The sequence below is a fragment of the Amblyomma maculatum genome, chromosome 6, assembly GCF_055883805.1.
Source record: "Amblyomma maculatum isolate TAMU_Amacu chromosome 6, ASM5588380v1, whole genome shotgun sequence".
Taxonomy (NCBI): Eukaryota; Metazoa; Arthropoda; class Arachnida; order Ixodida; family Ixodidae; genus Amblyomma; species Amblyomma maculatum.
The window spans coordinates 124374764-124387600 of NC_139349.1; the positions used below are offsets into that span (position 1 = coordinate 124374764).

At 45.9% G+C, this 12837-nt stretch overlaps 1 protein-coding gene across 1 annotated transcript in view; it reads left to right on the top strand.

Moving 5' to 3' along the window:
* LOC146186706 (uncharacterized) overlaps positions 1-12837 on the top strand; it is an 83287-nt gene that overhangs the window by 21688 nt on the left and 48762 nt on the right. The gene's annotated exons all lie outside the window — the stretch shown is intronic.

The window sequence follows — 12837 nt, forward strand, 5'->3', positions numbered from 1 at the left end:
CCCAAAACGTAGAAGAGGAAATTAGGCATTGACATAAATCAATTATGCGCTAAGGCCCAATGCAGGCAATGTCATCAAACTATGGGCAAGATTTTCCAAATGGCGGAGGAGTTCGGTACTGCTTTATGCAGCAGCCTATGTAGTCAGAACAATAATGCAATTTGCAGTAGTAAAGAACAATAGACGTTCCACCAGTTACGGAGTACGTTGTTAGAAAAGCTATAGGAGCTATCAAAAAGGGGAAGCAGTTGAGGAGTATAAAGTAACTACAGATTTGTTGAAAGAAGGGGTGAATACGTGCTGTAAAATACGGTCACCGTAAACGCAATACCAGCTGACATCGACGCTACCAGAAGCATTAAAAAACGCAAAGATTAATGTAATTCATAAGATAGGGGACAAAAAGGGCATGAAAGTTATAGGCCAATCCGCTTTCTGTCCGTTATGCACAATGTATTTACTAAGGTAATGAACAATATAATCTTAATTATAAATAACCAAAGATATAGCAGGTTTTCAGAAAGGATCGACACAGTAAAATCGATCACATTCATACTATCAATCAGGTGACAGAAAAATGCTTTGAATACATAGCATTTATTGATTAGAAAAAAGCATTTGACTCAGTCGAAACCTTCACAGCTATGCAGAGAAAGATAGAGAGAGACCCTTTATTGAAAAACAAAGAATTTAGGCAGCATTTAGATTTCACTGGCATGCTATTCTATGTAGTAAGAAAAATTGGAGAGAGAAACATTGAAGAAAACAAAAGTGTCATAAAGTTGTTGCATAGCACATGGTGGCATCGCGAGTAGAGAAAGATTAGAAGAAAGAAGTGAGAAAAGGTAGTAAAAGAGCGTCGTAAAAGAGCGCTGAACTTCATCGTATGGAGCGGACCTCTACGCGTCGACATTACACACACAGCCACGTCTTCGCAGATTCCACAACACCGAATCCGATGTCGGCGAAGACTGATAGGTGAGTGGAACCCTCGCCTGCCTCTGAGCACAAGTAAACCGGTCCTGGGCCAATAATTTCTATAACAACCTGGCGAGCTTGCCAGGATTCTTGCAAACGTCATTTCCCGCCGTGCCAGATCTGAGCCGTCGTGAGGGGTGAAGATGGAGCTTGAGACGTTGGTGCTGATGAGCGAGCAACTAGGTATGACAGTTAAAGAATTCCTCGGCTGGCACGAAGGACAACTTAGCATTGACAAAGAGGAATGAGAAGCGGACTGGGCAGAAGCGCGAAAGGATGGGCGGCTCACGCCATATGCCGAGCCCAAGCATTTGAATGTGGTTACAGAAATCCGTGAGAAAGAACGGGGGTTGATGGCGACCGTAAAAGCACTCTTTGAGCTTCGAAAGTGCATAACAGCTGAGGAGAAAAACACCTCCTTTCATGCCGTTGGACATTATGTAGAGAGAGCTACTGGGTTGCATCAGAGCCCTAGAAAAATGACCAAATCGTTTAATTAAGCACATGGGTCATTACGGGCCGCAGTACATGCTAGTAGTTTAAGATTACAACTAAAGCATAAGAACAAAGATGTTACGAAGTCATTAGGGCTACATGAGGTCTGTTTGTACATAAAGACAGTTGGACGCTGTCCTCATATGTTCACATCAGTACGTCACAAGACTGAGAGCTCCAGCAAGACATATGTCTGCATTGAAAGGTGTGCTGCGGACTGTCAGAGAAATAGGTAAAATGTAAGCTCCTTGAGAGAGCTTCACAGGGAAAACCTGAGCAACAATGAGAACATTGCGGACGGTTGAGGGAAGAAATCTAAGCATGTGTGAAGATGAGAAAAAGCATGACAAGAGTTTGAGTCAATACGGTAGCTGGTCTAGGTTCTATAAGGCAACTACGAAATGCTGAGCATGCGAAGCCCCCAAATCGAGTGCTGAGCAGCACTGGGAATTGTCTGGAACGTCGACACGACTGTTTCACGTTAGATGCAGCTGTAGCCACTCATACACCTGGTGAAGACCGCCTTCGAAAGGGGGGCGACAGAGGCTGACCAAGAAAATGCACATCATGACAAGCATGTTTCTAGACTATCTAGAGAACAACCGGAGACGAAAGACTGGCCGCAGCTCCTCTGTGTTCCCAAAGCCATCAAATCAGTGCTCGTTCATCACAAAAAGGAATCTGCTGTTAGGAAAGAACATCATTTACGAGAAGCAAGCTGTGAGAGAAAGTGCAGTAGTCCGCGAAGAACACCAATATACGAAGCTCGTTCTCGCAAGCACATTCGGCTTAAGCCGAGGACGGTAAAGAAACAACATGCTCTAAAATAGTGGCATCGTACTCACTGCCGGAAAACACAGCCTGTGAAATGATGGGAGATGTTGCGTCTTGGTATTATCGACCAGTCGAAGTCCGTGTACGCATGCGCCAATTGGGGTTGTCAAGAAGCCAAAAAACAGCATACAATTGTGCATCGACTTCCGAGAGCTCAATAAGGTCCTAACATTTGACTCTGAGCCCATTACGCGCATTGATGTCATCCTCGCCTTTGCAGGACAGAGAACGTTTTTCTCCAAGTTCTATTTTATGAAGGGTTATTGGCAGGTCCCTATGACTGATGAAAGTAGAGAAAAACGACTTCTCCAGCATCATCAAAACAGCACCAGCCATATTTGCGTGCCTCATTAAAGCGGTGTTAGGTGACATCAAAAATGTGTACTGCTACTTCGACAATGTGGTAGTCGCATATTACAGTTGGCTTGAACATATGCAAAGCTTGAGACATGTCTTCGAGAGAATACGCAATGCCGGTCTCACTATCAAGCAAAGCAATTGCGGTATTGGTGCGCGCACGATTACTTTCTTGGGCCATCACATGGGTGCGTCGAAGGTGAACCCAAAGTTGAAGACGTTGGACAAGATTCTAGCTTCAAAGTGGCCATCTACTAAGAAGGTTGTACAGACGTTTCTGGGCCTCTCCTTATACTACTGAATATTAATCCAAGTTTATGCATCTATCTCTAAGCCCATGACCGAACTCACAAAAAAGGCCAGCCCAGCGTCGTCGCTTGAGGTTGAGCGCAGGAAGAAGCGTTCCAGACGCTGAAGAAGGAGCTTAGTACTTCTCCATTAGTTAAAACCCCCCACCTGTCACGACCATTTGTGCTGCGCACAGATGCTTAGAGCATGAGCTTGGGTGCAGTTTTGCTCCAAACGCGTGACGATGAAATACTGCACCCCGTGGCATACTCGAGTCGCAACTTACTACCGCGAGAGACACGTTATTTTACCATAGAGCGGGAGTCTAGCGCTTGTCTGGGCCACTGGGAAAATTCCCATTTACCTCCCACGGCAAACCATTCATAATTCAATGTGACCATTAATCGCTTCAGTACTTGCAATCGGCGCGACATGTGAAAAATCGAGCTTTACGGTGGAGTCCAATGCTGCAAAAATATTGTGAACAGTGCAAGAGTACAATAAGGGAACTGAAAATGTGGGTGCTGACAACCTAAGTCGCGTGTGAACTTTGGCCTGGATTCGTCAGCTTTATATGGCTCATACCAGTCTTTTAGCGATATTATGTTACATGTGGTTACTGCTCAGTGAGTCACGTGTCCACTGACAGCCTGAACCTGCCTTTGCTGGAGACTAGAACCGTTCCGCTCTAAAAGTCCTAAAGTAGGGGGTAGTTTCATGAAGTTGTAGCATAACACATGATGGTAACGCGAGAAGAGATAGAGGTGAAGGAAGAAGTGATGCCCGAGAAAAGGTAGTAAGAGAGCGTTCGAGCGTGTTCGCTGGTCTTCATTCTGGCTCGGAGTTTAGTGTATTTGTGACCACCTCCGGGACCCAAGCGTCTGGAGCGGACCACCACGAGTCTATACTACACCCACAGCCACGTCTTCGCGGAATCCACAACACCGGATTCGGCTTCGCCGCAGACTGTCAGGCGAGTGGAACCCTCGCTTGCCTCTGAACGCGAGTAAACGGATCCGGGACCCACACTTTTCATCACAAAAAGAAATATAGAGGGAGGTAAAATGCGGCCATTAAATGCGATATAAGGTACATATCGGGGAGTAATAGTATAAAACTAAATGATAAAATGCATAATATCACAAATGTGCTTTGAGTTCACAGCGTGACAAACGCCTGAAGGTAACATGCAAGGTGAATTTAGAGTTTGTCAAGAGCTCCAAAATCTTTCAAATGTGCAAATTGAAAGTTCATTGCGAGTTTCTATTGCCTAGGGCAGTCTAAGATACCTAGGCACTGTCCATAGTTAAAGGCAGTGGGAGAGCTTCTCCATGCTTTGTTTATAGTACGCACGTTCGTCAGCGTACTCAGGGCACTCAAGTAGGATATGTTCCACAGCTTCAGGTATTGCTGAATCAGGGTATAAATGAGCCGTATGTGAATCTCCTCGAGGATATCTATAGCGACTGCACACCAATCATAACTGTGCATAATGAAACTAATAAAATTCCTATAAGGAGAGGTTTAAGGCAAGGAGACATGATCTTCTCAGTAATAATCGCACCTTGCTTAGAGGAAGTATTAGGGTACTGAGAATGGGAGAAGTTAGAGATAAGGCTTGATGGAAAACGCATCGGTAATGTACGATTTGCTGATTACATTGCCTTGCTGACTGAGGGCATGAATTTAAAAGAATATTTTATGACTGAAAAAGAAAATCAGAAAGTTTATACCTAAATATATATATGCAGAAGACTAAGTTTATGTTCAACAGCCTCGCAAAGGAACAGCAGATTGTACGTAATAAGTACCGAAACACATGAAATGGTAGGTGAACATGTCTACTTGAGACAGGTAGTAACCGCAGATCCGGATCATAAAAGTAAAATAACTAGGAGGATAAGATTACAATGTGGACCATTTGGCACGTGCTGGCAGATTATGACTAGCAGCTTATCCGTATCGCTCAAGATGGAAGTATATAACAGTGGCATCTTACCTAGACTCACTTGTTTCCTTGAAATGTGGAGGCTAACGAAAATAGTTCTACTTAGATTGAGGACAACGTAGAGGGCTATGGAACAAAAACATGGCAGGGGTAACGTTAAGAGATATGAAGCGTGAGAGTGAGTCAGATAAAAGTTCGAGGACACTGGCGACTAAAGTGATGAAAGGCGAACGCCTGAGTGCTGCATCCTGCTACGCAATTTTACCGGGCGCGCAGCATTTATTTTTATTTAATTAATTGATTACACAATTGCAACTAATTAGTAAACAATAAATGTCATTATTCAATAAACATTTAAAAAGTTGTTAATTAGTTATCCAATAACTATTAATTACTTATGGCTTGCCATAAGCCATATAAGGCGGCAGTAATTATTAAGTAATTGATGAGACAACGGTCACTAATTAGTAATTATTATTGATGCGTCAGCAATTAGTAAATCTTTATTTAGTCATTAACTAGGTAAGCAGTCATAATTAGGAATCAGTAATTATTTACCTCATTACGCGACTGTCACTGTATAGAAATAAGTAAATAATTAGTAATCAGCATGCAATCATTAGTAATCAGTGTTCAGTAATTAAGAAATAATACATTTGTTGCGCAACTACCAACAATGAGTAATCAATAATTAACTAGTCATTTAATAAAATTGATTATTCATTAACATATTGTCATAAAAGGCACGCATTCGTGCATACAGTGGTGGTGCTCTGTGACTAGTCGAGACCTCCATGACGGCATCTCGTCTCGAACAAGCAGAGCCGCCACAAAAGCGTGACACTTGCTGACAAGATGAGGCTATAAAGGCTTTCACCTTAATAACTGAAATTACTGATATTCCAGTGGAAATCTAGAAGAAATGGTCATGGGCAGGGCATGTAGTGTGAAGGGAAGATAACAGATGGTCGCTTAAGGTGCCCAACTAGATTCCAAGGGAAGGAAGCGCAGGAGGGAGCGGCAGAAAGTTAGGTGGGAGGAGGAGGTTAAGAAGTTCACAGTGGTCAATTGGATGCAGCTAGCACATCGAGTTAATTGGAGGAATATGGGAGCAGCCTTCGCCCTGCAGTTAGTATAGAGCGATGATAATGATAGTTTAAAAAATATGAAAACAGCAAACTACCGTGAGAGAATCATGTGAAATTTAAACAGAACACAATTAAGACATAATATGAAGTGGCAACAAATATGATGCAATGTATCTGACCACATATTGTATAGTAATATTGTAGGTGCAGTATCATTCCTCGGGAGCCGTGACCACCTACCATATTTATTGCTAGACAGTCAGAGGACATTTGGGCTAACACATAGAATAGGCTAGCTGCTGGCTCGAAATTTAAAAGACAACAACTTTATTCAAATTACTTCCATTGCAAATACATATACCAAATGATAAATTTCGTGCTAGTGCCCTTTTTGGGGTGGATGTGGCGCATTGGGCGCTTCCGGAGAAAGATTTGCTTCCCCCCCCCCCCTGAGCAGACAGCAGGCCATCCAGAGATCTGCATATTAGTACTGATAGACGCGCTATCATGTCGAACGCGAGATGACTGTGTCGCCACACAAAACAATGAATCCCACAGATTCTTCGAAACATTATTTCAGCGCTTCCCGCGGCCTTGCTTCGAGTGACACGGAATGAAAAAAAAAATCGCGACGCTTGTGGAGGCATATCCGAGCAACGACGTCGTGCACAAAGACAAGGGTGTGAGACTCAACCTGACCACAGTTGATATGAGATACATTAACGGCTATGACTTTCCTGTACAGTCTCTATATATGGTGAGGAGTATACGCCATGGTCAGAGCACCACTGGAAAGCTTTCTCATCATGCGAGAGATTGGAAAAATGGCCGTCCGCTCACTTTTTTTGGCGTGTGCCTCTGGTACATGGCTATGGGTAACAGAGGGTAACAGCTTATTGCAGAACTAATAAACGATCATTGCTCTCCATACTTAGTTTGGAAACATCTCATCTAACTATAGAAATGTGAGCCGCAAAAACCAAGAGGAGAGAGCGCCGCTTGTGCATCGTTGCCTATACCAACGCTATACAAATAGCCACCTTCTACATCCGAGCCAGTAAAAATGTAAAGATCGCTCAAATAATATATGCGGTCCAATAACTGAGATGCCCATTTAGCGCTAAACAATCGCCGGAATGCGAAAAGACATAGCATTCTCGCGCCTCCGTTTTTACTGATGAAGGGAGGAGGAGGAGGAAAAAAACTTTATTTAGCTCTATATTACTTGGCGGTTTTTGGGACGTCTTCAGAGATGTCTGCTTGTTGAATCCACAAGTCTTCTCCGTCGACTTCGCCCACTTTTGCACAATGGTCGGTTGCCCTCAGTGCAGGGCTCCGCTGGGTACTGCCGCCCGTTGGGCTCGCTGTACCAGACCTTGCTGGTCTTCGCAGCGGTCGCTGGACAGCAGAGTCTCCCATTGCTCCGCACTCGGGTTTCGAATTTTGGGGACCACATCTATGTTTTGACAGGCCCATGTGATGTGATATAGTGTTGGTTTTTCATCGCACCACGGACATCTGTCAGCGTATATGGTAGGGTGCATTTTGTTTAGTATGGGTAGGTTTGAGTATGAACCCGTCTGTAATTGTCTCCATATGACAGCTTCCTCTGTGGTGAGAGAGCTGTGCGGTGGGGGATATTGCATTCTTCTTCCTCTATAGTTTTCTAGTATGGCTGAGTATGCCTTGGGTGCTGGCAAAAGTTCCGCGGACTCGTCGGATGCTCAGAAAGTAGTGTATGCTCGTGCTATCCTGTCAGCCTCTTGGTTCCCTTCCACCCCCATGTGCCCCGGTACTCACATAATTTTGTGTCTGGTCCTGTTTTCTTCGTGGTTTTTAATGCTCTCGCTCGCTTCGAGGAGTATACGGAGCGCGTGACGACCAATCCTACCATTCATGAAATTTCGACAGGCTGTTTGAGAGTCCGTGAGTATCGTTAATGACCGCCCAGCTCTATAGCCCTCCCCCACTGCTAGAGCAGCGGCTACTTCCTCGGCCTGTGCTACTGTGCAGTGTCGGATAGAGGCGCTGGTCACTTCGCGTAGAGATGAATTGACCACCGTGGCCACTGCAATTTTGTCGTGTCCTCCTCTCGAGGACGCGTCTGCATACACGGTCGTGTCTTGAGGAGCGTATGTTTTTGAATAAAATTGGCCCTTGCTTCTCTTCTACCTTGGTGGAGATTAGGGTCCATGTTTCTCGGGATTGGAGCTACCTTGAAGGACTTGCGAAGTTCGTCGGGGATCGTTACCGTCCTCGCTATTTCTCGCATCTGCTCACAGTATCCGAGTTTCTGTAAGAGCGCTCTTCCAGTCGTTGTCTGCAGCAGCCTGAGTTTGTGCGACTCAAACTGCGCCTCGCGTAGTTCTTCGAATGTGTTTTGCAATCCAAGCGCCGTGAGCTTTTCTGTAGACGTGTTGCGTGGTAATCGGAGCGCTGTCGTATACGCTTTGCGTAGTAGGGCATCCGCTTGTTGTATTTCACTCTTGTTGAGGCACTGGAAGGGCAGGCTGTACATAATTCGGCTTACTACCAGGTTTCTAATTAGTTTTAGTGTGTCCTCTTCGCGCATGCCATGCCGCCTGTTGGTGATGCGGGTGATCATGCTTGTCACTTGTATCGTTGTTGTTTTGAGCATGGTAAAAGTGTGCCTACTGCGTTGGTTCGATTGAACCCACATACCTAATATTCTTATTGATGTCTTTTCCGGGATGGGCATTCCCTCCAAGTAGATGTTGAGTTTCAGGTTCTCACTGGTTGGGACGGTCCGGTTTCGTTTGCCTCTCCACACTCGAAGTAGTTCCGATTTCTCGGTCGAGCATGCGAGTCCTCTTTCTCCGAGATATTTCTGTACACAGGAGGCCGCTTCCTGCAGTTTTTCTTCCTTCTCCCCGAGGGAACCGATGTTCGTCCAGACTGTTATGTTGTCTGCATACATGGCTTGCCTGATGCCTTCGATCTTCTCTAGTTTTCGTGCTAGACCTATCATAGCTACATTGAAGAGAATAGGTGAGATGACTTATACTTGGGGTGTTCCTTTGTTTGGCGCGTGAATTTTGTTCGATGGAAGGTCTGCCATGCCGATGGTGGCAGTTCTATCTGACCGGAAGGCTTTGACGTATCCGTGGATTCTGCGTCCGCAGTCCAGGTCGTCTAGGCCTCTAAGGATCGATCGCTTCGTGACTGACGTTATCAAATGCTCCCTTGATGTCAAGGGCCATTATGATATTTTCACCCGTTCGGGGTACGTTGCGGAGCACATCTTGTATTTGAAGCAGCACGTCCTGCTTCGAGAGTTTTGCTCTGAAGCCGAACATGGTATGGGGTACATGTTCATTATCTTCCATGAAAGTTTGCAGTCTGAGCATCACCACCCGCTCGTAAAGCTTGCCGAGGCACGACGTGAGTGAGATGGGCCTGAGATTTTCAATTTGGAGCTGTTTGCCAGGTTTAGGAATCATAATTACTTCGGCGTGTTTCCATTCTTCGGGAACCGTCTCCGCCTCCCAGTGTTTGTGTAGAAAGCTTGCGAGCTCTTGTATGAGGTCGTCACTCAGGTTTCGGGTCAGGGCGTTGTCGATTCTGTCGGCTCCTGCTGTCGTGTTTCTGGTTGTACTCCTTATGGCCGCATAAACTTCTTCCACAGTTATTGGGCGGTCGAGTCTCTCGTTTTCGGCTCCGCGATAGGTTCCTTGGTATCGTGAGGGGTTGTGATCACCGAAACATTTCTTTCATGCCTTCTCTAAAAGGTTGGGATCCGAACCCTCGAAGGAGTGGATAATTCTTTGGATGCTTTTATTGTTTTCTAATTTTGTTTTGGTCGGATAGATTAGTGCTCTTAGGAGATTCCAGGTTCTGGCTGTACCTAAGGTTCCCTTAAACGAGTCGCTGAATTGTTCCCAATTTTGTCTCGCGAGTTGCGCTGCGTATTCTTCAGCTTTTGCCGTAACTTCTGCTATCTTTAGTTTTAGTTTCCTGTTGTGTTTAGCTTCCGCCATCTTTTGGTGAGACGGCATCTGGCTTCCCATAGTCGCAGAAGGTGCCCGTCTACTTCGGGCGTTGTTGTTGTTCGTCTTACACTTTTTGTGCATTTGTCTCGCGTTTCTGTCAACATGCCGCTCCATTCTTCTAGTGATTGGATGCTGCCTTCAGATTTTTTGCAAGCCCCGCGGAACGCGTTCCAGTCCGTGAGTTTTGCTTGCCGATCCGGCCTCTTACCCTTTCCGATGCTATTCGCGTCCGGAGGATAAAGTGATCGCTGCTTAGGTTTTCCATCATGTTTTCCCACTGTGACTCCTTACTCTTCCTTAGGTCCGGCAAGTGTCCGTGCTCACACTATTACCGATTCTCGTGGGGGTCGCGGGATCTGTGATAAATAGGTGGGCGAAACAGTCTTCGTCTTCCCATCCCAAACCTATCCATAAAGCAAAGTGCTAACCCCGGCAGCTGCGTTGCAATAAAGGTAAAACGGAGAGTAGTCCATGAGCTGTGCGACGTCAGTGCACTGTAAAGTTTAACAGGTAGTCAGAACTACTGCGTAGACCTCCACTACGGTTCCTTTTTCTCTCTGTACACTTTCACTCCCTCTTCCCTCTCTTCCTTTGCTGCGTGGTTCACTTGTCCACAGAAACAAGTTTCAGAGCTACTGCGCCATCCTTTCCTGTGAACCAGTCATTTTACTAGAGAAGAGTGTTAAACTCTCGTACAAACAAAGTTGGAGGGGAGGGTGCTACACGCGCCATATGCAAAACTAAAAAAAGAACACATTCTTTAAAAAAAACGTCCTCTCTGCTAGCAACAAGCGTGGTGCAGATACCGAGACAACTTGACTTTGTAGGGTACTCACAATCCATTGCTAGCTAAAGGGAGAGACGCCGTCCGCCGAAAATGTCATGTCGAGGATGGTGACATGTTCAACGAGTGCAAGAGCCCTGGGTCAACTGGATGACCCAAAGGAAGCGCTTGCCTTTTATTTTCTTCACTTTACTACCTGAGAGAAGTGCGTACTCATCGTACTCGCACGAGAATGCTACAAACCTTTCTGAATCACGAAGCAGCAGGATTAAATCGCCGGCATATGTTACGACTTCGACTACTAGGGTTTCTGTTAGCGGTAGATCTGTACACGGAGCAAAAATCGATATATTGCAAGGGTGAATAAAGCAAGGAATAGGACACAATCCGCGCAAAATCCCGAGTGACGGAAAGCTCTATGTAGCACCACCATTAGGCAAGATGTGCGCCGTTCTGGCGCACAGCTGGCTTACAACGTAGTCAAGCCTTTATGAAATTATAGCCCTTAAAGTCATCGAACAGATAGGCATGTTTCAGGCGGTAACATTCCTTAGCACGGTCAACGTTGAATATAATCCGATTTTCCTCACGATTATTGGTGTAGGCTATGAGATCTTGGCTATGGTTCAGCGAAGCAAAGATGTTTCACCCGGAACAGAGCAAAATCGGTAGTGTGCTACCGGTAAAAAATTGCTGACGCGGATGACATAGCAGACTGTGACGATGTTGTGATGTTTATTGAGCAGCGGTGTGCGACGGTAAACTTATGGGTTGCGTTTGTCCACCTCAGGGTCTGGAAGCAGCATTATAGTCCCGCGACTTTAGTGTGGCGTTGAAGGTCCTTGCACAAGCGTGCCGAAGGCGAAGCCAAACCGTCCTGCAGAATTCTACACGGACGCCGCTCGTTCCCCGAGACGCGCCAGAATATTGCCGCGCTTGACTTCTCACACGTAACTGTAATTGAGCGCATGATGGATTGCGCCTATTCACTTTCAAGAAGAAGGAAGTGGGAACCAAAACGTGCAACCCACTCTGATTATTGCGTGCCTGTATCAAACAGTTCTCAGCCAAACTGCTCATTTTGGCGCTGTTCAGATCTTTTCTAGCCGTCCTCTTTCTGAACTGATGCAACATGTCTCAACGCTTTTTCCGCAGCCAATACATCTCGCGCGATGAGCAAAACATGTGGGATGATAGCAGGGTGCTGCTGATCCGCCAATTCTACCGTGAGGCGCGATTGTTCGAATAACATTCAAGTAGCGTTCGTGCTGGAATTGGAGGTATTCTTCCTGCGTTTCCGGTGTCGACGATTCTGTAACGCCACAAAACATATAAGCTGCAGGCATTCGTTCAAGTCGGTGGCCTCTCGCTCTTCCTTTCGCCGCCCAGCTTTGAATTCCGGTTTCAAAGCACTGTTCTTTTCTCAAAACACAGCCGCACGGCTAATATTGTCGATACAGTTCCCCCGCCGACCGGGCAGGACAAGAACAATAGCGAGCAAGCGGTGGTCCGGCATTAGAACGCCTTCCTTTGGGAGGCCTAAACAGCGAAACAGTGCCCTACCGTCTGACATTCTACCGGAACAAATTTGCGGTCAATCCTACCACTGCAGAGCCTGCCCTGCAGAGTGGCTGCAATGGTGCATGAAAACAACGATCGAGTAATTTACACTAGCTGAAAATTAAGCCGCAACTGTACAGTGTCCTCAATGACCGTCGCAAATGCCTAACTGCGCGCATAGTATATCCAATATCAATCACAGAAATGAAATCCTGACCAGCAAGAACCGGTGAGTGTTCGTCGTCTGCTCTGAATGGCGTGTGCTTCTTAGTGAAATTAAGAGGCAGACTTCATCGGGCATATATCTGCCCTTTGCGACCAGATTAGCTGGCCCTTGAATAATGTGCCGGTCGTCGGGGGCCAGACCTCTTAACCCGATGCTCTTGGGATGCAGTATCGCTGGCTTGTTCGCAGGATGACGTTGAGGATGCGACCTGCATATTGTGTGCTCCTAGTCTGAGACTTCGCTCTGTTGTCGTACGCACTGGAAGCTAT